This window comes from Lipophrys pholis (assembly GCF_963383615.2).
Source record: "Lipophrys pholis genome assembly, chromosome: 20".
Taxonomy (NCBI): domain Eukaryota; kingdom Metazoa; phylum Chordata; class Actinopteri; order Blenniiformes; family Blenniidae; genus Lipophrys; species Lipophrys pholis.
In genome coordinates, this window is record NC_137648.1 from 18,702,914 (window position 1) to 18,728,497 (window position 25,584).

Here is a 25,584-nt window from a genome sequence, read left to right on the forward strand (position 1 = left end):
ACCTTTTTTTTGTAACAGCAAGTCACACAGAACAGTGAAGAAAAATAAGGACACACAGGCACTAGCCCTGTGATCTTTGACAGCTGAGTATATTTCCAAAAATGAAAGAAAATCTTACAAATCTTATGGCTGAGATAAAAATTTTGGGGTCGACTTGACTTGTGAAACCCCCCCCCAAAAAAAAAGATTTTGTGTAATTAAAACACTCGTCATAAAATATGCGTGAGCATGAACAATCCTATGAATGACAAATTCTCAATATTTACTCATCATATATCAACTTACAACACACCAGAGATCATTTACGTGCTCCTTGACTCATTTATTATGACCAGTGTGTTTCTTATCCTTCATGGCCTGTACGCTCTATGTGTATTTAAAACGAGGCCTTTACTCAAAAAGGTGTAGTTAATACAGCCACAGATGCTTTTTTAATTTTTTTTCCCCCCACTATTCATTGTCATTCTGTAATGATGATTACATGAATCGTGAATCTCAGCAGGCTGAATGGTCCATCTTATCTTCTGCCTGGATGACATAGGATCTTTCCTGTTTGTCTAAAGCCATTAAATGAGCTCGTGCTCACAGACGGCTGCAGTATTCCTTAATCTTCCAGCTTTTCCTGGATAAACTGTTGATGAGACAGTTTATCATTCCGATATGCTCCTGCTCAAGCTGTGATTTCCATAACACAATTGTATTTTAATTGCTCTTCGACTTGAAGGTTAAAAATCACCGGAATTGGCCTCGGGCTCGTAAAGATTTATCTAAATTTCAGTTTTAATGACCCATATATGATAAAATTCAAATTTTCTTTCACACATTCACTAACGTTATTGTGGATAATTCCAATATTTCACCCTGAAATATTAAATTGTCACATTTTACACACTGTTCCAGCACAGTGGTGTTTAAACAGGCCATGTGTGAAAATGCTACCTTATCTTCTCATTTGTTACAGGAGCATTTTGCTTGTTGACGACAAATTGTTAGTGTATGCACATATGGGTGTATATCTATACATGCACTGCAGCCTCCTTGCTCCCCTAACCACATCACTCTGCTTTCCTCCCTCTCCCTAATGACATTTTCCTGAGGAGAGGAAAAAAAAATGTCCAACGTTAATCTCGGTGCCATATGGGTGGACTGATAGATGCTGCGATGCTAAGTGGCTCGCTCAAAACCGTGCTGGCACGAAAATAATTATAATTTATGAGGCCAAACCATCCGATTCATCACAGACTGGGCCTTTTTTCAGGCAGCCATGACGCGTCATTATCGGGTATCGCCTTTCCCTCTCATTGGCTTCCTAATCCAATACAGCCGCGGTTTAGCTAAACCTACTCCTACACATGCAATTGTCTGTGGCCTTGCTGCACAGTTAATGGCTTTGACCCGTCGATGGCAGCAGTCAGACTGAGGGACAAATAATGAGGGTTGATTTGACTTGGTGAAGTCGTCAGTGGGACATCCTAGTGGCACCGCGACTGCAGCTCCGGCTGCATTGAGTGCCTTTGTTAAGTCCATGTGATCAGGCGTCATATGAGCCGAATTGTGCTGTTCTGTTGATTAGATATTTATAGCAGTTACTGATTACTGAAAATTAGGGGGCCGCCCACACGAGAATGCCATTTCATTTATATGCACCTTTTTTGGCTGATCATCCACACAGGGCGGCGTTTTAGAAGCTCGAAAACATTTTATTTTTCAAACCCGTGCCCTTGAGTGGGGAAATTCTAAAACCCCAGCTCCACTTTTAGATGTGGACGGCAAAGACGGAGCACATCCGCAGAAAATGATGTCGTCGCCATGAGATGACATCATTTACATGCCGATAGTGCTGAGTCACTGAAACTGCAACTTTTTGAAAATGGCTCCCAAGGTCGAACTTTTGGAAAATGCGCCAACTCCATCTCCAGGGAAACGCGTACCACGGCCATTGTCAATAGTTCGTCTGCATATGTGCGAGTAGATGGACGATAACAACAATGGCCGCCTCCAGACTGTCATGGTTCCCAGTCCATCTTTTCCTGGGTCTTGGTAGTTCAATAATCCAACTTGGTGATCTTTCCATACAAATGTCAGTAGACTCATTAATGTTAATGTTTTCAGCGTATTGTTATCTGGGTTTCATTCCGAAAATGGCCAACAAAACCTAAAGTGGCTCGATTGCTTCCTGACATTTCATACATTGTATTTTGCCATGTGCCGTGTGGTACCCTGTGTTGTTTTTCTGACTTTCAGGCCACTTTGATACAGATTTATTCCTTCTTTTATTGCCGCTTCATCACAGAAATATGAGCCAATTTGCAGCTCAATCAGTTTCAATCCTAGAAAGTAAGCGTCACATCTAAGGGCATGAAATTAACCGAACGGCATTTCATCCCGTACCTCCTGCATCCCAGCCGTCTGCTGCACAACAATCGAAAGTCATTCAACGGTCGGAAAAACTTTGCCTTTGTTCTCAATCATTTGTCATTCCTCGCGCAGCAGCAAGGACGTATCGGGTAAACTTTGATCATCTTCGCTCGACTCTGTTTAATGGTACAACGTTTGCAGGAAAAACAAAAGCAACTGTCTTCATTAGAAAAATGAGCCTGCTCCTGGATTAGTGCAGGATGCAACAGAAACTCTGCTAAACACTGAAGTAAGAACATTGATTTGTAATTTGTTTCTGGCTTCAGGGTGAAGTTTTAGATCCAAAACAGCTTTGGCCAGAAAATGAATGTGGAAGGCCAGAACTCTTTGCAGCTGCAAATGCATTCATTAAGTCATTGGTATTCATCAGGAGCCTGAACGGATCGTGCCAGCTCTGTCTATTGTTTTTTTTTAATTTTCTTTTATTGAAAGTCGTACTTATGTAGGTTCCAATGTGATCATAAAATGCCAAGCTTGACTAGACTGTGTCTGTCAGTGTCGCTGCAAAGAGAAATGCCAGCCAAGGCTCCCGAGTCAGCCGAATATAGCACGGCGGGCAGAGGGCACGTCAACGCTCGCTATTGACGGGTTGCTGTACCGCGCCGCCGAGCATCACCTACGAAGAGTGCAGGTGCTCTGAAGTGTTGCAGGACAGAGTCTTCGCTTGTTTGCCACTTCACCCTGCCTCCAAGCAGGTGCCCCGGACAGAAATAGCATCGCTTGGCAGGGTATGTGTGTCATGTACCAACCTGCTAACCCCCCGAACCGAACGAGGCGGTGCCAGGGGGAATTCTGGAGCACTTTTTTGACTGCCACCTCTGCGTGACCTCCGTCGACTGTCATCCGCTCGAATAAATCACAAGTTCTGTCGGGCTGCAAGCTGTTTATAGAGAAGAGTTGGAGTGGAAGTTCTTGCTCCACCTCTTTGTCCTTGACCTGCCGGATCGAGGGCCTTCGTCTTAACTGGTAACTTGAAGACCCACGGCACTGGAATATGACTAAGTGAAAACTGGAGTAGGCGTCACGGAGCACAGTTGGCACAGGCACCACCCCTTTGTTCACCCTCTCGGATTTGCTGGGACCTTTTGTCTTTTTGTGTGCGGCTGGATTTACTTTCGTCACAGGAGCGTGCGTGCGTGCATCTGTCTCGCCGCCACCAGGCTGAAATGTTATTATGTCGACACCCAGTCATGTGTGATGCCTGAGCAGGGAGAGCAGAGGGCTGTGACATCAGCGCTTGAGTGTGTCCAATTCTGGGTGCCCCTCTGAGCTTGATTATGTGCAAAGCTCACTTTCACATTGAAATCAGACTTCTTTTTTTTTTTTTTTACATGTGTGTAAGGTGGAGGGGGTGGGGGTGGGGGGCGCGCAGGGTCGGGGGGCCTGTCACCGACTCAGTGCATTTGTAAAAAGGGCATGCTGCATCAATTTGATTGAAGAGCTGTGAAGGATGTTGAAAGCTCCAGCGTCCAGCGGCGGCAGCCCGGGTTTTCTGCTTCGCTACTTCCTCTATTGCTTCACAACTGTGTTTTTAGCGCTGATTACATGTTCCCACTAAACATCAGAAGAACAAGGAGAGAAAAAAGAAAAAAGGGATGGACCCAGACAGCCACTTTGGCTCAGAGTTGATGTGCTCAGGCTAATCTTCTTGAAGGACGCAGGGGTCAGCGGAGATGAACCGTGAACCGCCTCCGCCCCATCCCACCGCGCCGCATGAAATAGGGCCTCTCCTTTTGGCATGGTGGCGATATTTCCATGTTAGGGAGCACCTGTCTCCATGGTGCGTTTATGAGGCGCTGCACAGCTGTTTCAGGGGTTTCAGCACGCACACACACGCACACACGCCTTTTCAATATGATTCATGCCTCGCAACCCCACTTCCCTTTCACCCCTACAACAGCCATCTCTTCGGCTTTCCACCAGCGTTCTTTTTCATCAATAAAGCCAAATATAGTCGGCAGCGCCTCTTGGTTTTGGGTGACACCCTCAACCTGTCGTTGCCAACATGACTCTGAATGAGCGGAGTCATGTCCGCGTGTTGGACAAGACGGGGGTTAGAGGTGGAGGTCTGGTTAGCGCAGACACAGAGACCAGGGGAAGACGAGAATAATGGTCTTTTTTTACATAAGGGTAAAAAAATTATAATTGGAATGTCTAAAACTGAACAAACTGGAACATATTTTATGACTCATAGCTTACAAAACCCTCCAAATGGAATATATTTCTCACTAGAGTTCTTGTTATTTCAACACACTGGTAAGTGGTGATGTCCATCCATCCATCCATCCATCCATCCATCCATCCATCCATCCATCCATCCATTCATCCATCCATTTTCGCCAGCTTACCCATTTCCGGGTATATTATCCCTTGCTTAGTGTAAAGTGCGTAGTGAATTCAATCAAATATTGCGTCGGAATATTGGGAAATGGAGCTTGTTGCTTTTTGTTGATAGAAAATGATGCTGTGAGGGAGTTTATCAATTGTCTGGTGTTGTTTAGTACTTTTTTTGACTTCTACTGTCTTTAAAGAAGCTGCAGGCTCATCTAATGACTAATGGCTGGTCAATGCTCGCTGAATGACATTTCCTATGATGCTAATTTATGAAGATCTGTCCTGGTTAATGATGATCTATACTAGTTTTAATAATAATGATCAATTTAATTTATAACATACGTTATACTTAAACAATCTCAAAGTCCTACAGAGAAAAAAATATACAAATTTAAAAGGTAGGTCAAGGAAAGAAAAACTGTTAAAGTTTAAAAGGAACACATAAAACACAATTAACAGAAGGCTTAGCTTGGTAGTTTAGATTGATGCCCCTCCAATGTTGGTGGCCAATAGTTCATATGGATTTGATGCTGGTCTATGAAGGTGTGTTGTGGTTTTTACTGTTTAATGTTGGTTTGTGCTATATTTATTCGGCTGGTGTGATGTTGGTTAATGGTTTTATGTTGGTCAATGCTAGTTAGATGACATCTGTTCTGGTCTGTTCTAGTTTCATGATGGACTTTTTATGCAGGTCTATACATATTATTATTATCTAGTTAGGTTGGTAGTGCAGATTGATGCTCATCTAATGTTGGTTGCCAATAGTTTTTATAGTTTTGATACTGGTTGATGCACGTCTATACTCGTCAATGTTGGTTTCTGCTATTTTTAGGATTGTCTGGTGTTGGCCTTTGTTGATTCATGCTTGTCTAACACTGGTGAATAAGAGTTTTTTACTGGTTTATGCTGGTATTTCCCAGTTATTGTGTGGTCTGTGCCAGTTTATCGGATTTTGTTGTTGGTTTGTGTCTGCTATGCTGGCCAATCATTGTGGTCCATGCAAATCTGTACAATGGTTTATGCTGGTATATCCTGGTTAATCTGTGGTCCGGTCTGGTTTATAATGGTTTCTTGTTGTTTTTACCTGCTTATTCTGGTCAGTCATTGTGGTTCACGTTGGCCTGTGTTTGATCAGGCTGATCAGACGCTGGTCTGACGCTGATCCGGTGCCAGTTCAGCTGGTTACCCAATATGTTCCCAGTCCTAGTCACCACATGCACACTGCCACGACACCAAAGGTTGGTATAAAAAGCGTAATGCATGTGATCAGACCAACATATGTTGTGTTTTGTTGCTGTTGCACTGGTGGTGCAGCTGTTCACCAAGGATCAGACTGGCATCATACCAGCAAGAAAAATAAGTTGCTTTTTTTTTTTAACAGATATTTAGGTAAAGCATACATTTACTTTGAAAACACCATGTGGCCCCACATTTTGAATCTCATTGTTAGAATTGTAGAACGGTAGAGCTCAAAGCATATGGTAAAACCTTGAAGCAGTACATTTATTAGAAACACCAGAGCTTTGTAATTTCGTCATGCAGACAATTTTGCAGTCCCTATGTGCCTTTGTAGAGAAATACACATGATGGCAAAATTGCCTGAAGCCCTCAAGCATTCAGGTTGTTGCATATTTTGAGTTACTGTTCTATAAATTCACATTTTACCTTCTGAATAATGGCTGGAGGTTTACGTGGAATTGGCCATGGCCATGCGTTCTTTCAAGCCGTACAAAGGTTGTCTGCAGCGCTTTTAAAAGGAGCCTTTTCACATATGTTTCCCGCTGTTGTTTGGTTCATTGTGAATGACTTAGGGAGGCATATAGAGAAAGAACAAAGGGAACACTGTCTGTCTTTAACAACTGTATATTCAGCCCAGTTAGAGGGCTCTCTAAGCTTCCACCGCGCTGCTGCGATCACCAATTACTGACCTCCACCCTCCTGCTGCTCCCCCCCTCCTCCCTCAGCTGTTTGAAGCTAATAGAAATTAGTTAGCCTGGTAATGTGGGGTCGACTAAATGAAGACTGATCGCGCTTGTGGACGGAGACCACTCACAGCCCAGAAGCAGCGCTGCTTATGATTTGAACCCCTCGGTTTCATTATACCCTGTTTACGTCTCCCAGCCTTGGCCATCTACTTATAGATATCTTTTCAGGGTTACATTAATGGGGTTCTGTTGTTGTGGCCGCATGCTTTTCTCTGCTTCATATTGGAAATAGGCCTCATCAGAGATTTGATGAGAACATACTAATAGGACAGATGTTTGGAGGAAAATCAATAGAGCTTAGCTATTAGGAGGTAGAGGGATAAAAGGACACTCAATGCCTGAAATAGCATGAGTGCATGGAACTAGGCAACTCTTGTGTATGATTAGTGGTTCACTCTCTTCAATTCCATTTTTTTTTATCCCCAAAACAGATGATTTTTTTTTTTTACATTTTGTTTTCTACACTTTCTGCCCAGGAGCCTCCATCTTTCAGCAACAAGAATCTTTGAAGCCGGATGCCAAAAAGGTTCAAACGTAAATAAAAACAGGATGGGAATGATTTCCCAGTATTGAACAACTGTAGTTAAGTACAGCTCCTTGCTTGAATTGTCCTCAAATACAAGTAAAAGTACAGTCGTTAAAACAAAAACAGTCAAAACAGTTAAAACAATGCAAATCAGTTACATACAAAGATTTAGAAAAAAAAGTTTGAATATTTACTTTTTGTAAGCTGACTTATGAGGGATAGATACTCGAGAATGAGTAAATTGTCCTGCTTGAAAAGAAGAGAGATAAAACTAGTTCACCCTAAATTACAATAGGATTTGTAATGTGTTACTTCCACTCCCATAAACTACATATTTAATGAGACAATAAAACAGAGACATCATTTTTGTATTATTTTGTAAAAAGTACAAGTTCATTTTTAGTTTGATTGCCATCAAATATTTTGGAAAGGGTGCAACAACTTGCTGGAAAAGAACGGCCATGTGGAGTTTACAAGTGCTCCCCGTGTGAGTGGGTTTTCTCAGTATATCCGATTTCCTTCCACTGTCCAAATATATATGTGTGTGTAGTTGTCTGTGTGTGTGTGTTTGTCCTGTATCGTAGTTCGCTGGGACTGAACCATGAACAGGATAAAGAGGTATAGAGAATGGATGGAATTCATTGCAGACAGAGGAAGATAAAAGGCAAATAGTTGGGATTTGTTTGAGTTTTGACTCCTGTTTAACAGGGTTCGAGGCAAAATGTCAAATCAGACCGTGTGTAAGTCAGAATATAATGTTTTGATATTCATAAATGCAGAGAAAATGTGACATCGGGTTCTATTCTTATTTGAGCACAGTAAAAAGTATTCTTATGAACACAGATTCAGCTACTAATGTAAATGCCACAGAAGTAATACAATGAGGGTATTGAACATCATATATAACGTCACACTATTTTGTTTTTCCACCTCTCGGGTATTTTTATTAGCTTGTTTGGTTTACAGGGAGAGTAGAAGTAACACAACATAATATTGCTTTAAAAAAAATGTATAATATATAAACACTGTGGATACACTTGATTTGAGTCCTTATATTTTATTTATAAATAGTATTATTATATATATATATATATATATATTATTGGATAAAGATGTTCAGGAAATCATTGTATATAAGATTAGATAAAAAAACAAATCGCTCCTGAATGTAAAATTCCCACTCCTAGTGAATGGATTGACCACCTTGGTTTTGTGGATGTGAATGGGTGAGTGTGATTAACAGAGTGATGTGGTTTGGAGGCTGTTCAAACAATGGAAAAGTGCTAATGAAGTGATATCTATTTACTGTATCTCACATTTGTGAAGATTCTAATAGAAATCTATCATAATTCAGTGCATCAGTTTTAAATACATATGGCAGTGAAAGGAGGAGCTACACAATATTCCACATGATTGGTGTATATGCCAAAGCTCTTTCATCTTTTGATTTCAGCTTTTAACAACTCGCAGCTCGGCGCTATTGATTAATTTCTTCCTGAGAGGGAAAGTCCACATCAGAGTAAGAAAATAACAGCGCCAATTCTGCATACTTTGTGGCTCACAATGATTGGCGTTACCGCTTGCTTTTAAGGTCACTTTTAGACTGAAGAGCGCCGTGTCAGTGATGTGTTAAAATGAACCTTTGTGATTAGCAATTTCAGAGTCCTTGCTGCAAATCTCAAAGAAATTCAATTTTTGTGAAATTATGCCCCCCAAAAAAAAAAAAATTAAAAGATGGAGGACTCAAGGCACTCAAGTCATTTCCTCCTTTTCTTCTTGCATGGAGGTAATTTTGTCATTTGGAAGTTCTTGAAATTATGTGCAGGACTAAAAATATGAATCGACTTTCTCCGCTGTGATTTTACGAATCTGCCACTGCCAGTCACGTGTCGTCTCCCTCGAAAAGTCATCTGGGGTTTCAAATTCTCAAACTCCTCTTGTAATTAAATGATTGAATATTTGTTTTTGTCAGCGTCAAGTTGATTATTGCAAGGTTAAATGTCGTAGACTTGCGGCACTGTTTCTTTATTAAAAGGAGAGGATGACTGAAGAATTTCTCTTCACCACTTAACGGAAGCTTAAACGACTATACTACCATTAAAATGAAAAAAAACATTTGGCTTTCAGGTGTGGTCTGTTTTTGCTGAATGGAATGTGCAATGATTACTCGTACACATTACGGCCCATCTGAAATGCATTAAAGGCATCGATTGAAAGCCCGTGACTGCATATTGCTCTCCCCGCCGCTAACACGGGGTACAAAGACACTGTTCTTCTTCGTTTCTTTCCACACGGCTTTGCTTTCCCTTTGTTCAGCTCCGTCTCTCACATCCTGAGCGATCGAGCATCTTCGATATCCAGTCACCTTTCAGAATCCCACCCAGCCCCCAAAACCTGCTTTGATTATATCAGCGTGGGTTCGTAACATCTCGCTAACATGCCCGGTCATTAACATTTTCCTTTCAGAGAGCCTGTCAGTACCTATTAGATCTGTGTCAGGAGACCTGAGAGCGCTGGGGGAAGGTACCTGGTGTCTGGTGTCAGACCCGTCAACTCAAACCGACCCACCCATCCCCAACCGTTTCGTCTCCGATCTTAATAAATGCAGACAACCTGCGCTTCAAGTACCCAAATCAATGGTGCATGTCAAGGTCAACACGCAGGCAGCTACTTTCAGCTGCAAACTAATGGAAATGGTATATGAGCTACTGGGTTAGTGGGGGAGGTGGAGGAGTGTTAACATCCTCCACTTCACCTATTACCACCCTCATGTACAGGGTCACAGTGCAGCCGTATGACGAGGTCACTCAGGTAGTGTATTATTGGAACTATAGGATTCCAAGGTTTCACTCTGGTATGGCCACAAGCCGCCTTTATGTTTAGTTTTGTTTCAATGAAGATTGTTTGAGTGACAATAATGGAGTGTTTAAAAGAAGCCTGCAATGTATCATCGAGCAAACATTGGCAATGCGCTGAACCAAGAGGTGCTGGATGCTGTTTAATATTAATGGGGAATGCAGGATATTTCTCTCGATTGGAGCTGCTGGCCAAATAGTTCATTCTCGTTGCAGTTTTCATTGGGTGGGTTTTCTTCAGATTTCTCCTACTGTACAGAGGTAGAACTATGATTTCCGTTATATAGAAATATGGGCAGAAAGACTGACGTAAGCCATTAAAATAGGACCATAAAGATGAAATTGTGCAGATATTGCATTGCCTTTTAAAAGCTCTAAATTTTATGGTCTTTCTGTTGGTATAAACTGCCCTCACAGCCTGCACAGCCCGACTTAATAGCAAAGAACAAACATGTTGTCTCGTAAACGTGTCAACAATTTTCATATCCACCATGTGAGTTGGTTTACATTCAATAATGCACCAACTTTATGAAAAAAGAAATTGCTGTTGTTAGGGTAATTGGTTACCAATAAATTGCTTGCAGGTGTGTGTGGCTCTCTGTGTTTAGCCAGACTGAGGACGGCCTGTCCAGGGCGCTGGGTGCTACTCACATTGTATTGGCTTTGATGAGCTCCAGCGATTCTAGTCTGGATGTATACTAGAAACAAAATGCAGTGACAGATGGATGGCATACATGTCACCACTGTCAGAAGAGCCACACTGGCCGGTGCTTTGCTATCTGAAAAGACGGGCAGAGTTCGGTGGAGTGCAGGACTCAACCTAACTCTGCCATCAGACATGCTGCCTTGCTCTCAGTCGGCTGACTTGCATTTGTATTCTCCGCAACTCGGAGCAAACCTTCGTGCATCAAATCCCCGACTCCTCATCTCTGGTTCAGTGTCACGAAATTCCACAACAGCTCATCCCAGGTCGCACTGTTCCACCGGTCTGTTATCTCTATGTAGCATTTAAACGTCTGAATCGGTTGTGGTTAAAGGCAACAACAACCGGACGTTACTTCCTTTGGCGACAACCTCCTTGTTTCCTCCTGTTGACACAGTTTGGTCGACGCTGTGTGATGCTGCTGCGCACACTGCCCCGAGGCAAAAGCCATATCATTCATTCCTGCGTCAGCGTGCACTTCTGGAGTATCTTAGAAGAGAAATCGCTGCGCCGGGAAAAGCGGCCTCGTGCGGTCGACGGAGGCCTGTGGTCGTCATTTGTCAGCTGCATGTGGGAAAAAAAACAAACTACATACAATGGCACATTGGAGCATCTCATCATTTCAGCCTTCCCTCTGTAGGAAGAAGCACCACGACATGCCCCCACTCCAGATACAAGGGGAGGCAAATACGGCAGCTGTATTCATGTCGAGGTATAATAAGCAGCGCTTTATTATTATTTTTTAAACTGTTAGGACATCGTCAATCACTCAAGCAAATTGAATGATCGCCACAGTTAATGTTTCTACATGGAGGAGCACCTGTTTACCCGTGCAGGTTAAACTCGATGATGATATATTTTTCAAAGGGGAATCAAGACCGAACGGGTTGGTGAAAATGTTTGTGTGCCGGCTGATTTCAAGCGCAATGGGTTTTCCTCTCATGCCCGACACGCTATTGTGCGGCGTGTTATTGTATGTAGGTTACAAAAGGAGGTTCATTTCTATCCGGGGGTTCAATCCGACAAGATACGTATGGAATCTGGGCTGTCGGCGTGTGGAGGTGGCGACGCCGCCTGAGCTGACAGCTTACACGCTCGCCGTGACACTTCTGACAGGAATTTTTATTTATAAATTAACGGCAGAACCGAAAGTTCAGAGGCAAATTATTTATCGGCGCGTCTTTGGTGCTGGCAAAAAATCTAGGACTTTGTGTCCCATGACTGCAGCTGTCAGCGCGAGATTTTAATATGTATGGCGTCTCATGAAGAAGTGTTGTTTCATTTTCTCTACTTTTGTTTATTCGGGGCTCAAAACGAAGGGGGGGGGGGGGGGGTGGAGACAAAATGAGTGGGAACAAGCGAGACGGGCTCAGATAAAGACTGAGGGACAGAGAAGATGATAAACATGCAGGGCGCCGTGTGAGATGACCGTGGGAATGGCAGCTGTGGCGGCAGAATACATTTGAATGCTGATCTCGGGTTAATAAATAACTTTGTGAACCGCAGCACCTGGCCCCGTCTCCAGCGCAGGCCAGTGTCACGGTGAGCCCGCGCTGATTAGTCACTAACTTTCCCCGCAAATGAAAAGCTTCTCCCTGCGCGCTGCCTCCATGCTTGTGTGCTGGAGGCTGAAACACAATCATGGCTGCCGACGGAGGTGGGAAAAGATAGAAAGGAGTTGGTGAGTCGTCAAACTCACATCAGAGCTGATTAATGGGGAACATGCTCACTAAGTATGAAGCCCCAATGGATTGTGGGACCACAGAAAGGGGGTGTCAAACACGTTTTACTTCAGGGGCCCACTATTATCTCCAGTGGTTCGGACTGGTAAAATGGTGCTATGATAACCTTTAAATTTAAACTTTAAAGTTTTATTGTAGAGTATATGTGATGAAAGTATCTACCCCCCAAAAAAAAACCAATTGCTAATGAAAATGACTACAATTTCAATATAAATCCAATTTCAATAAAACCTTCTGGTGCCAAATACAGTGAAATATTAAAAGAGAAAAAAACCCTATAAAACTTCTCCTTTCATGGCAGCATCAGTGATATCTCAGCTCGGATCTCAGTGTTGTATTATGTCCACTACTTTTAAGGAATTTGTTTTTTCAAAAAAAAATCAACGTTTCTTTGAAATCTTTACAATTTGCTCTGTGGTTTGGCCGGATTGGAGCCTCTTGCAGGCTGGTTTTAGCCCACGGGCCTTATGTTTGACACCACTGGTCTACAAATGAAGGTTTGATGGCAGCCGATATGGTAGAAAGATAAGCGCTTATGAAGCTGAAGAAAGCAGGAATGAAACCAAGACGAGTGTCTATATCTTGCATAAAACAGAATTGATCATTTTAATACTCTTGAGCGTTTATTGTTACGGTCACTCTAACCAAACTTATCACTATTATTGTGATAATGTTATATTATGCTGTAAATATAAAGAAAATACAGATAAATCAAAGCATTTTACCAGTTGCTATTTTGAAAAGCAAACTAATTTAACTTATTGCCCAATGGATACTGTTAATCATTGCTCTAAGACTTCACTTGTAATTACTATTGTACTACGCATGATTACTGGTACATTACTAGTATATCATGGTACAGTTTGTATTTATTATTGTATATTACTGGGCTTTTTTTTTTTTAAATCTGGGTATTCTTTCTGCATACTTTACTGACAGGGAACCATCTTCACCTGAAGAAAAATACAGAATCAGTCCGAACTTAGTCGTGTCAGTGCTGACATAGTTACCAGTTTAAATCTCTTAATCAACATGGAAAACATGAAAAATTTTGTAATGTGAGAAGTTCCTCCGATGTGCTCTTTGGATCTGATCTCAGGTCTGTATTAGAATGTTTTAGGTCTTTTGCTTTAATCAGAATCCCGACATGATGCTTGAATTTGGTTAAGTAGTGAAAGGAGACTTGTTCTGCTCTTCACACTCACATAAATCTACCACAATGATTTTTATCAGGACAAATTTGACACTACTTGATCTTGGAAAGTGCTTTAAATGTTTTACATTAAATGGATAAATGGAATTTTCAGAACTAGCGGAGCTCAAATGAATGGAGAATAAGCTGTGCAATACCATTAAACTTCCTGAACGTGAAATAATGCTTACAAATCTGGCTTCAGCATTAACTATGTAAATACCCCCTAGCCCGCAATTAAACAAACCCTTCCTAACCTAATTTTTTCTTTTTTTTTGTCGACTCCCCCTAATTTGTTCTGGATTTACCCGTTCTTCCTTGTCTTTATATTCCCACCGCACGCTGTAACTTACCCCGGGCCGTGGCTCCTGCTCTCGGGGGGCAAAATGTGCCCCCGCTGGGAAGGCTGGAAACCAAGGGGCCTCCCTATTATTAAAGTCATTTCCTGAAACAACAGGGTGCTCTAATGAGGAATTCTAATTAATATTGTAATTATTTTTATAATTGACTCCGCTAAGTGATTACGAGCAGGGCCGATCTTTAATTCTGTCATGGAATCGGCGATAAGAGCCAAAGTTCAGATTCTCGGCGTTCCCTTCAACATGTGAGACTATCGGGAGTGATTAGGAAGCCCTTTGATGATAAATAATGCCCTCGCAACTCATTTAGCTTAAGTCTGCGTGACGTTGGACCTCATTGTACTGATCACCGTGCCTCAGGTTATGGGAGAGGAGATGGCGGCGCTATTAAAAGGATTGAGCTGTTTTTTCCTTTGCGTTTATAGAGGGAAAATGATCGGGTACGTTCAATGGGCTGTTTCACCCAAATTAATAGCAACACATGTTCTCATTATCTCTAATGTTATCTCACTGTGTGGAGGCTCGTACCATTGAAACTGTTTTTATACAAATTTCAACACGCAGTCTGCCACCGAGCAGATATGATGGCAGTAAATGGAATTTTAATTAGTGGTCGTCACAGTGCTTTAAGATATCGTGACTGTAAATCAAACACTTTCTATTAAAAAAAACGGGCTTGATTTACAGTCATGCCAGATCTGTGTTTTTTTTTCTTTCTTGGAAAAACACTTAATAAATCAAATTTCAGAGAGGTAAAGTAACAGTGATGGATCGTTAAACCAAAAACACAATTTATCGTTGTAAATTGGTTCATGTGATGGGATTATTTTTATAGAGAGATTCTCGAATTGCAATGAGACAAGCTCCTGATTTCGATGCTGTTTAACCATTGTGGTAAAGGTCCTGATAGCCACTGTGAAGAAACTCCCACAGAAATGTCTCCATGAAAATTTGGCTTTGCAACCTTGAATTGTTTGAAATCTGTCAATAAATGAATTGCAAAACAACTTTCTGTCACTGGAACAACTCGACTAGGGTTCAGTTGGTAGAGCAAATCATCATTCCATTATATGTTGAAGTTGCTGAGCACCATTGGTATGTGAATGTGACTTACAATGTAAAGTAATTTGGGACTTCTGGATTGAAAAGAATCCATTGACTGTGCCAAGAGTCAGATCTGAGAGATTTAGAGACTTTCAAAATATTGGTATCATCTGGTTTCATGGAGCAATAGATTTGGGTATCATCTGCATAACAATGGAAGCTACTGGACTGTTTCTTAATAATATTCCCCTCAGACAATGGATGGATGTCAAAAAGTTGAATGAAAATTTCACCTAGTAAGTGATTTATAATGCATTATTGCGACCGTTCACTGATTGTGGCTCTTTACAGTTTGGCTCATTGATTTTGTGTATATATGAAATATAGATTCTTCTTATGTCACTCAGTGGAGGAAGACGTTCCTTGGTCAGAAAAGCAGGCTTCAATCAAGACGCTTGACTAAACATAAAATCCACAAACCGCAGAGATCCTGGACAAGTCCACATAGCGCTGAAACGTTGAAATAAAGGTGAAAAACAGCGTGAACAAAACAACAAGACTAACAGGACAATTAAATGATAGATGGGCTGACAAGAGAAAATGAGGCACAGCTTGAACAGTCAGGGGTGGAGCTCATAAACACAGGGAAGGAACACAAGACGACGGGCGGAGAAAGGGGGCATGAAAGACAGGGCTGACAGTTGGGGGCCAGACAGAAACTGGATTTTCAGATAAGGTGGACAAAGAGGAATGAAGTTTTACAGAAACTTGACAAGACAACACTGCACAAGATAAAACAGGAATGATGAGAAGATTGAAAGCACGTGAGACGGTGCCACCGGAACACCGAAAGCGGGGAAACAAGCAGGGAGGATCGACACTGTAGAGACGTAAAACACCACCAATAAACGGGACAAACAAAAGAACACTGAATTAAATACTAGCTGTGTCACAGAAAGCGTCAAGGTCGAGGCTTAAAAAGGAAAAAAGAAAGCACAGACATGGGTGCTGGTGACAAAGATAGTAAGTACAAAGAGCTGCACTCAAAGGTGCATTACCAAAAACAAGTGCAACCGATTGACAAGAAGACAAGGTAATTTTATGTTCATGCAGCTGAAAACTCCCAGAAAGTGTCGTTTCCCAGTTGGGAGTGCTCACATTATCTCGGGTGTTTTGTTTTTTATTAGGGTGCAAATTGTCCGCAAGGCTAATTAAGTCTTTCTGTTTGACTTTTAACTGTATTTTACCTTGAGACGCAATCAACAGAATTGTGTTTAGTGATGTGACACCATTTTCTGTGGGGAGTTCCCTGTCTGACTGCTTCCAGACGTATTTGTTCCCACTTGAAAGAAGGATCTTAACTAACTTCCAGTTACTTACGAATGCGCCACAAGACCAGGCGAGAACTAGAAAAGATACCAGTTGGGAGAGGCCAACTTTAGAGATGTGAATATTCACATAACAATATAAAACACCCAAAAAGTCGGCCAACAACAATCTGCAGATGATAATCTCCCCACGGAATACGGTGAATATAAGAATGAAATACAAAATAGAAAATATGGAAATACAGTTTTGTTTAGTTTTTTTGGTATAGATATGCCTTTATGTTCAGTAACTTTACTTTCTGAAAGCCCTAAAAAATAAACGCTCCTTCCTCAGTGTGACGTTCCCAGTCTGCGTGTGTCAAAGTTCAGTTTTTGATTTCCTAGTTAGTCATGAACACGTCATTATGTTATTCGGAAGAGGAAAATGAGCTGAAACAGTCAGAGGTCGGGCTAATCCACATTCACAAATTCAGACCTCATACACACGAGGGGATAGAAGACAATGATGCACAGTAGGAAGTTGGACAGAATGAAAAAGTACTGAGATGAAGGGAAACTCGTTTACACAACATTTTCAAGTGAAAACTGTTGTTGCCCTTTGGGTGTCTATCTATGTTAGAAAAATGCTCAGTCTCCAAGTAATTGAGCATTTTTCCAAAAGTTGTGTTTTCCCCCCAATCGGTCTCTGTGGACACCTTCGGAAAGACTGCTACCTTTTCACTCGAAGCGTGTAAATGAGGCCTAAAATTAACTTCTTTTACAGTATATTTACTGACTAGTACAGTCTAGTTAAGTAAGAGTCATTCTTCCTGGAGCTCTCTGAGAAACATTGGTAACCAACATTGTCATCCTCATATTTTCCTCAGTGCACTCGTTGGTATAAATTTTCTTTTCATGCTTCTTTGAATATAACAGTGTTTTTTTTCCCACGTACCTGCATCACAATCACAACATTATTATCGCCTTTTAAACTAATAATCTGAAGCTGTCAGCGAGAAGTTGCTTATCAACACCTTCCCTTTCTTTTCGAGGCTGCCTCTTCACAGCGAGATCAAACAATCAGCTCTCTATTGTTTTGCTTCGACATGAGCTTTAATGACGCCTGAGCAGGTTCACTTCATCGTATAGACCTTCAGGGTCTCGGCACTCAGCTGGCTGGCGTCAGGCATGTGGCATTAACGGTGATGAAGACGATGTGCAAAAATTTCATTAAAACAATATCCCGGAGCGGAGTTTCCCCCGGTTGAAATACGGCGTTGCGCTTGCACGTTAAAGGGGAAGTGCAGAAGCAGAATGCGAAAATAATTAAAGAAACGAGCACAGCATGTTACGCCACAGATCTGCAGCATGTTTATCTGCTGGGCGCTATATAGAAGATGCTTTATCTGCTGTTGCCATGTGTGCGCCTGCTGATAAGACTTGCACTTACACAAGCTGGGGGTTGGGATGATGGGTGGGGGAAGGAATGGGGGTGTAGGGTGGGGGGGGGGGCTTCGGAGAAACAGTCAAAGATCTGAAAAACCACTTAAATGCGATGATTGGTATTTTTGCCTAAAGAGAAATACAGCCTGGCCGTGTTATTCACACGTACAGCGGTTTATTACCCACAGTTCCTTGCTCACTCGGAACAAATGAAAACGCCCGGCCGCGGGAAATGACGGACAGCTAAAGAGGAGTCCCGCCTCCTGCCCCCGAAGTCATGCACGGCTTCCTGCGAAGCGGCGAGCGCAACTATGAATGTCTCCTGGGCACGGAGCGATGGGGGGGGATCAGCAGATGAGGCCTTTGACCGATTGAACTGGACGTGCAGAGCGGAGCCGGAGACATGCCGGCACTCCCCTGTGGGAGAACATCCAGGCCGGCTCGGGTAGGGCGAGAGCCGAGGCTATCCGACATGCCGCTCCACCCTAGGAGAAGATCAGATGAGATCAAAGTAGGGGTGGGGGTGGGGGGTATTTCAGATGCGTGTCCTCCAGGGGTATCCACCATCAACCTCATGCCGGCTGCTATATTCGTTTGTTCTCTCCACCCTGAGCCTTCGGGGAATAAATCAAATTTTTAGTCATACCCCCCCTTGTTTGTACGCGCGGGTTTCCCGGCGTGATCACGCGATGTGTACCGGCGACTAATTTCATGCCCGTTCGTTCTGATTTTATACACTCCTGCTGCAAATTCAGCCAAGCTTCAGCCAGATGCATGCCTTAATCTGTGAAAACGAGCAGTGAAGATGTTTACGAACGCTTAACCGTCCCGCTGTGATAAATCCTGGCGGGGTCGACTCGAGCCATTTGCTTTTGCAGCGAGCTGCAAACATTTCCCGCGGAATTTTCGCCTCGCACTCTTACTTTCCCCCTTTTTTCTCCTCAACAAATTCTGTGTTTTCTTCATTTTTTATCTTTGAAACCGTGCATCCTGTTTGTTGGGAGGCACAAACTGCTTTGCATTCGCGAACATGCACGGAGCATAAATATTGGATTAAGTAAACAAATCCGAAGGGCTCACTCCTGAATGATATCAGCGGGTCGGCCTTTCGGAGCCAGCAGGAATGCCATGGTCGCAGTCTTATACCCGAGACTCAACACATGAAAAGAGGGGGAAGAGAGGGAGGCTGAGAGAGAGAGAGAGAGAGAGAGAGAGAGAGAGAGAGAGAGAGGGAGTCAAATAGTGGTTTAATCCTCCCTGAGTGTTATCTCGCAGGTGTTTTGCAGACTGCGCTCTCTTTGGGAACTTTGAAATCGGGCCAGGCTTTCATGTGCGAGGATAAGGCGCCGCAGTCGGCGCCCGACTGTTTGTGGCCAATAAGCAACAACACAACAGTGCTCACAACTCCACTTAACATGTTATTCCCCCAAGCTCCTTGTTGGGCAGCAGTCCATGTTGTTAACTTAAAGACAATCCCACTTTCTTTTCCGCTTTGTTCCTTTTGTAGCGCAACGGAAATGAAAGCAGGTGGAGGGGTGAAAAAAATCACATCCTCCACTGGAGCTTCTGTTTTCCTCAAACAGGTAATCACGCTGCGTAATGAGTCGCGCTAAAAGCTGCAAAGAGTTCTCTAAAGTAATTTGGATTGATGTCACTTTACCGTCGGCAATTAGCTCACAGCGGCGTCCCACAACACCCATGCAGATCTCGAGTTACATTTCTCCTTCTAATCCGCGCACATGTTTCTGACTCGGTTAGAATCGAATCCCGCTTATGGATTCGTCCCCAGAAATTAGCCAGATTGCTAAAGTTGAGATGATAGCAGACATGTGACCCCCTTCCTGCAGGCATCCATTATTGACTGTTGATGGCTCTTTATGGCCCAGTTCGTCACCGGGCTCCAGGCTTTCGGCGACGGCGGGCGACCTGGCATCCTTTGCACCCCACCCAAGTGATTGTGCTGCTTTATTGGCGTCCTCAGCGCTGATCTGTCCCCTGTGCCGGTGTTATACAGCAGCCAGCGTCAGAAAGGGAGGGTTACCTCGGTCCTCTCCCTGATTAATCGGTGGTGTATGTTCCTGAATGCTTACGGAGTGCTCATGTTCCATATTTTCTAATGGTTATGGGCACAGTCATTTAGAGTGCTACTGTGGGAGCCATCAGTCAGGATGCTACATGGCTGAAGTGGGCCAAGGCGCGCGGCTTTATCGAGCGCAGCCGTCGCACATGAGAACACGTCTGGCCAGGAGAGGGAAGAGCGATGGGGATCGAACACCAGACACATGAGTGGGGAGATGCAACACAATAAAAATTCCATATTGGGATTATCATGACCAGAACTGTCACAGTCGGTCCTGATGATTATTGTGCCATTGCTGATATGAGGTGTAAATATTAACGGCATTGAAAAATCGAAGCTAAACTTTAGACGCATTGAGTCAGGAAACATTAGTATTGTATTTCTATTTGTTTATAATGTCATTGGTTTTAAGATTCTTCTCTTCGCCTTTCTTCTGGTCCACCTTTATAAGGGAATATCCATGAGCAAAGAGTAGTGGCTTGACCTGACTTTTTTTTAACTGTCTCTGGAACAAAAAACCTTTTTTCAGGATTTGGACTTGCTCCATTTCTGTCGTAAATCCTGTCTTGTCTTAATTTGATTATGCAAATAGGGAGCTCGATCAAAGCCTGACGATAAAGACATAAACAGCAATGATATAGCTCTGCCTGCTCCAACTGTATTAATGCAAAGCCGAAATATTGTGACGAGTGCTGCTGTCAGGCACGTCTGAGGCAATCTGCACGCAGATTGTGTGCAATCCAAATCGACTGGCTTTGATCGAAAGGTTGTTCCCAACCTTTTCAAATTGCTTTTAGGATAGAATGTGAACCCTCTGCTGACCTTTGATTTTCTTTAAAATGGTATAAGAAAGCCAAATGCTGGGCAGGAGACACACCCACTGTCAAGAACATATAAAAGCGGGATCCTTCAACATTATAGCACTTGGCAGTTTCTCAGGTCTGCTCCACATTACAAAGTTCTTATTATGGTTTTCTTTGACATATGCCAATATAATTCAGACAACTTCAGAGCGGGAAAAGCTTCAGACCCCAGCATGATGTCTGGCTCTTGTAATGGCTTGCTGGAAGGTGGACTCAAGACGCCAGACACTGTCATCAGTAGAATAGGAGCTCACTTTATTGAAATCCAAAGCACGAAAATTCTAGAACATCAAATTCCTCAAGTTCACTTAAACTAACCTTAAACCAACAACCTGAACCGAAGGGAGACGCCCAATATATACCACAGTCACCAGGTGAAGACAATCATTCACGTAGGCACTGCTGCTGCCTGTCCTGATGTGTTTCACCAATCAGACATGTTTACAGGGTAAATCAGTCATATTGAGTCACGTGAGCGTTCCTCAAAAACATCCAACCAAACCGACCAGAAAAACCAAAACCTGGACCATCATCCCCCTATAGTATTCATCCATCCACATCCTATAACAGTTTTATTAAGAACAGACTCCACAAAGGCTGTAATTAATCCCAGTCAACATAGGATTAAAAGAGGGGTACACAGGACGGGTAATCATTAAAAACCACAGACACGCTCACCTTCGGGCAATTTGTAATCACCAATTAACCTCACGAGCATGTCTTGCTTGTGGAGTGGCTACTTATCAGATTATTTATGCAGTCAAATAGTCATAATCATCTGGCTAGAACATGACAACCATTTGTAATGCTGTGAACACAAACAAAATGCACATAGAAACGTATTTTAGAATACAATTGTGTAACTTAAACCTCAAGGTCAAGGTGAAGTGCTGATGCATAAGAGTTAATCCCTCAAGATAATCGTTTTAAATACAAGTGCGGTTTTTCAATGCCGATTTATCTTGAGTTATTTGAAATTGCCACGATGCAATTAGTATTATTTAACAATAATTTGCATGCTTCTTGTTGGTCCTGGGGATTGGTCAATCATGCAATCCAAAGACCTGCTGTCTGGTGAAAGGATGATGCTATATGCTCCTTGTCCAATGTTAACTAATGCAACTCTGCCACAGAACATGGACGACTGGAATGTGGAGTTAAATAGTTTTCGGTTATATCGTGCATTTCCAGCAGTTTGAAAGGTGAGAAGGAAAAGGCCTCCATTTGTCTTCCTTTTTCTTCTCAGCTGCTTTGTGTGTTATTTAGTTTTTTGTTTTGTATATGCCTGTTATTTAATAGTATTTGTGTTTAAAGCTCCAATTCAGTTTATAATGATTATGATTTAACCCCAGGTAATTTTTACAATTGATTCATTAATAAAAAAAGGGCTCATGTGTACATGCGGCCTCACATCAGGAAATGTGCGTCACTGTCTGAAAGTCTTCTCTTCACACGCTTTGACGTGCTCCTGTTAGCCGGCTATTTCAGCCTCTAGCACTTACCTTCCGCTGTAAAGTGACGGTTAGCACCTCTCACCAGGTAACAGCTGAGCCATTCTGACAACAGCGTGGGGCACACATTATATCCAACGGAGAGAGCCATTCAGAGCACTTGACTCCCCGTGGCCAGGCATTATGGGAAACGGATGTCAGGTCCAAATGAAAAAGGCCATAAAGAGGAGCGGTAGCCGCTTTTTTGGGGGGGGGGGGGGGGGGGGATATAAATCCCACAGAGCCTGGCAACACCAGTGACTCAACATAGTGTCCAAATTCAATGTGGCATCTGATGTTGCCTTCACTGTACTGTAACTGTGCGGCTCTCTGTCTGAAAGGTTTTTCGGGGTTATACATATTAATCAGCGCTGCGAAGATGTTGTTTGCTGGATAATGTGCAGGCGATGCACCGCTGACATTGGAAGCAACTATTTGTGGACCAGTCAACAATAATGTTGTCATGATAGAAACCAATTTAGTGTCAAAATGCTAAGCAAGGTTCCGCGGAGGCTGTTTGTATTATTTTCTCGTCGACTGGTCAGTTGGTGTAAAAAGGCAGAATAAAATTCATGAATTGTGTTTATTGAGTCTGATACAGTCTGACAAAAGAGCTTTCGTTGTGCTGAAGTCACGGTTATTGAGAGTAAGTGACTCTTTGAAAACTTTTGACAACTCATTGTCCTGTTAGAAGTTCAGCTGACGACGAGGCCCGAAGAGTTGCTGTGGTGAAACCCGTGAAACAGTCATAACTTACTTCCTACCAGAGAATATGTTCACATGGTGAGCAGTAACCGAGGAATTGTACCTGCACAAGTTGGGACCAATGAAGTGAAACATTTATTGATTAGAAAATAATACACGTGGTTTCGATTTCACAGTCATTCAGGTGAAAGTCATACACCCGCAAATCAAAAGAAATGAGGTGGAATTGAATGAGTCTTGTTAAGTAAACCCTTCTGTAGAAGTTTCTGAGATAGCCAAGCTGATATGTAACGTTAAAGGGTCTCATATCTTATGAAACACCAGTCGGGTCAAGGGGGCTGGAGCGTTTCCCAGTTAACATTAGACAAAGGGCAGCAAACACTCCAGACAGCAGTCTATCACAGCGATAAGGTGTGCTTGTGCACAGCGTCTATTTACAGTCAACATCCATGGACTGTGGTGGAACGTGGAAGTAAATGCTGGAAAACCCACAAGAATATCTTTCAATTCAATCTTGTTTGTATAGCTTCAAATACACTCCAGTCATTTCAAGGCACTTTTACAGAGACAATCCACATGAGCAAGCAGAGGAGGCAGTGGAAAGGGAAAACTCATATTTTACGGGAAGAAACCTGCAGAATCAGAATCTTCGCAGAACCAAGACTCCGAAGTGGCGACTCTGCCTTTCCATTTGGGGTTAGTGGATAGAAGGAGGGGTTCAAAACCCTTGTTCGGATCGCGGGTCGGCCAGACACACTCCAAACATGGAGTTTAAAAGTACACAGCGCCAAAATCACCCCAACATCATTTTGGGAAAAGAAAAAAAAAAGTGCAAAAAGGTAAAATGCAAGTTAAATAAATGTGACAAATATTTAATCCACTTTGCAGGGAATCGTGTTTCAGATGTACGACGTCTCCAACTACCTGCTCCATCGCTGCACAAATGGATTTTTTATGAGGAAGCTGAAACCTTTTCAGCACATAAACCTGCTGTGCATTTTTTCACAGGCGTGTATAAGGCACCCCGTTGCAATGTGGTCTCTCGTTCCTCCTATTAAATCCATGATTGATACCAACTACCAGGAAGTGGGCCTTTGGCGGTTCGCCCAAGACTTTATTTTCTTTGAGTACTTCATTAAAAAAATCTCTACATAGAATGGTTCCTCACATTTTCCTATGAAGCCCAGAGAGGAAAAGCTGTGAAGCCCCACTTTAATCTGTGTTCAGCTGATAGATTGTAGTGAAGCCCAAACCTGGTGGTCACACTGTCACCGGCATACAGGTGAAGCGCCATATTATAGTTTTCTTTCACAAATGGTAAGTTTGACAGAACAAAACCCCCTCATGCTCCCTCTGTGATGTCTGGCATCTCGAATAGGTTTAGAACAGGGTTCCTTAACCTGTAGGAAAAAAAAACCGACTACAATTTTTAAAGCAAAAAAATCCATAAAAATATGATAAAAAAAACAACTAAACATGCAATACAGCTTAAAAAGCGAGACAAAATGGTTCAAATGTCAACATTATCTAGAAGGTGAAACCACTGAAAACAGGTTAAAAATAAAATAAAATTCCTGAATTGGGCATGGCTCGGTTGGCAGAGCAGTCGGCTCCCAATTGGAAGGTTACAGTTTAATTCACATCTCCACCTGGCCACATACTGAAGTGTCCTTGGGCAAGGCACTGAACCCCATTGGAGTGGCATGGCCGCAGCCTCCATTGGCGTGTGAAGGGGTGAATGTGATGAACGATGTGAAGCGCTTTGGGGTTGCTCACACAGTTGACAGTCGCTATATGAGTGAAGTCCATTTACCAATTGTAATTGAAACTTCATACATAATAAGAGTTTTTGTTGCGTGCATCATACCTTTATATGGAACTTTATAAGCTGCATTAGCCTCATTTTAAAGGTTAAACATCTGATTTGGTGGAAAGTGTGGTGGAAACTCTTTTGGTCATAAAGGTCGCGGGACCCCGGTTTAGAACCACATGCAGATGAATTTTGTTGCGAGTGACCTGTCGCTGATTTCAGTACCTTAATGAGAAACCCAGTACGGAGACAGAACGTCATATAGACCTGGACAAAGAGTGAGAGCTTTAAAAAGTGGATGTTCTCCAAGCCGAGCCTGAGATAAGAACGAAGATGATTGAATAAGATTGAGGGAGGTTGAGTGACAGACAAGCGAGTGGGGCTTGTACAGTACTGTATGTGATAAAAAAATAATAACATTCGACCTGAACAACAAGGGCAGATGTGACATTTCAGCATTGCAGGTTGTACCCCCCCTACACACACACCCCCACCCCCACCCTCTTCCCCTGCCCTCACAATCTCACCCTCCATCGCTGAAAGCAGGTTTATACATCTCCCCGCAGTCCCTTCTTTTTCTTTCCTTACTCTGATCGGCTGCAGCAGCAGAGTCAATAGAATTCCAAAAACATTGGGTCCACCCAAGCAGAAAATGTGCTCCGAACGCCGCCCTGCTTTGGGCCCAGGGTGACGCCGGGGCTCCGCTTTGTGAGAGGTTATCAGCAGGA